Source organism: Gloeophyllum trabeum, assembly GCF_000344685.1.
Source record: "Gloeophyllum trabeum ATCC 11539 unplaced genomic scaffold GLOTRscaffold_00007, whole genome shotgun sequence".
NCBI classification, from domain to species: domain Eukaryota; kingdom Fungi; phylum Basidiomycota; class Agaricomycetes; order Gloeophyllales; family Gloeophyllaceae; genus Gloeophyllum; species Gloeophyllum trabeum.
Genome location: NW_006920416.1, coordinates 1,139,582 through 1,141,550, shown reverse-complemented (window position 1 = coordinate 1,141,550; position 1,969 = coordinate 1,139,582).

Genomic DNA, 1,969 nt, shown 5'->3' with positions numbered 1-1,969 from the left:
CCGCTTCTTCGGGGCTGCGTCCCGCCTCTCCGGCGCCTCGTCGGTAGACCCGTCGTTGTCGTCGCCGACGATGAGCACAGCTATAACACTTGCATGTAGTCGTAAAAATACGGAATAAATTGCATTAAATACATAAATATCGTTTGATGGTTCTGACATATACGCGCCGTCACTTAGACGCTCCTATCGAGCGTCGTCGCCGTTGTGAATGCCGTGCTCATTGTCTTTGACGGCAGCGGCGCACACCACCATATACAGCATCACAAAAATACGATAAATTAATAGAATATTACAAGTATATGTTACCTCAGTTTCGAGATCCTCTGTGTGCATATACAATAGCCATATATGCGAATACTCACCTGTGTCCAATTATGCATGCTGTAGAATGCATAGCAGCAGCAGTGGAGAGTGCTCTCACATCAAGGAATCAACAAAGAATGGTTCTGGTAGCACTACAGTGCCCATGAGACACAAAGATCTGCCATAAGCGCGATGCTGGTGAGCCTATTGCATTGGAAGTGCCACAAAGCAATGAGAGTGCTATCAGGCCCGAGGAGCAGCGGAAAACAATGAGATGTAAGAAAGGAAAGGTAATAAAGGATGCTAAAGAATAAGAGCTCACTTATCAGGGCCTGGACTGCCTGCATATGTATGACCAGACCGGGGAAGAACTAAGCAATACAAGGGGCAACGAGGGAATATCAAAGTGAGAAATGAAAAAGAACTCACAAGAGGGACTCACTTCCATCCATAGACCCAGCACCCATCATATTCCGTCCGCTCTATGATATAGAAACGTGTGGAGGATGCCCGACGGCCTGAAGAGGAGTATGTGGCCGGGTGTCGAAGATATACTCACCCGGTCGCAATGAGAGGTCACAGGTCCATGCAGTAGAACCTAATCCATAGACAATTGCCATGTTAGATATGCGTCTGATACGTATAGAACGCGGTTACTTACCTATGACTTGCTCTACCGGAGGTGCTGGCAGTCAGCGCATGCATTTCTTGAGAAACTTGAACCTAGAATATTTCTAGAAGACTGCAAGACGTATATCCAGCAAAAGATCAATAGTGATCCGCCAGGTGGAACGGTTTGCATAGTCGACGAGAGCAGGTTCGAATGCACGGTGACCGAGCCGTGACGGCAGTACCCTGGTGAATTCGGACAGAATCCGGACGGCGCTGTGCCTGTCGGTCTCCTCTACGATGTTCCTCGTGAACTCTGGTTGTCTAGTCTCACGGCGTACATCTCTCTCTAGCGTTAAGAACGTTTGACGTTGGCGACACCCTCCAAGGGGCTCTTCGATCGCTCAGGAGCTGGCTCATTATTAATACTGGTATGTGGGATGATGGACGGGGGCCCTGGTATGCTCGAATGCGGCTGCAACAATGTCGCTGCAGCTTTTCTGCTTCTGTAAGTTTTCAATTTTCTTTCAATCCCTGTTCCTTCAATATTCTGCTATTCCATTGTTTGGAGTACCATCTTTTGACCCTTTTGTTTGCCTGCCATCGACTAGCCCGCCCCCTCGCTATCGACGCAACTGTGCTAGGCTTGGCTAACCTACCATCTCCCTTGCGTGTCCGCCATCGTACCCACCTCCTCATAGCCTCTCCTGGCGTTGCTACCGACTTGAATGAGTCTTGGACAGCCGTCCAAGACCACCTTCGCTCTTCTTCTCCCACCTTAGCTAGGCTGCAACAAACGTTGCGTTCATTATGGTAAGTGTGTCGATGTAATGCGTATACGGTCCTGATGCTTAAGTGTCATTTCCAGATTTTATATTGCTCAGTGCATTCAGCATCTGGCTTTCTTTGCCAGGTGGTTCTGCCTGTGTGCCCAGCTTACCAGGACTGTCACTCAGCCAATACCTCGTACTGCTGGACTTGGATATGACTATAGAGCTGTTTCAATTTGGGTTTTCTACCCGATTTATTGCATGTATGGACACAGGTGAGTATTCGC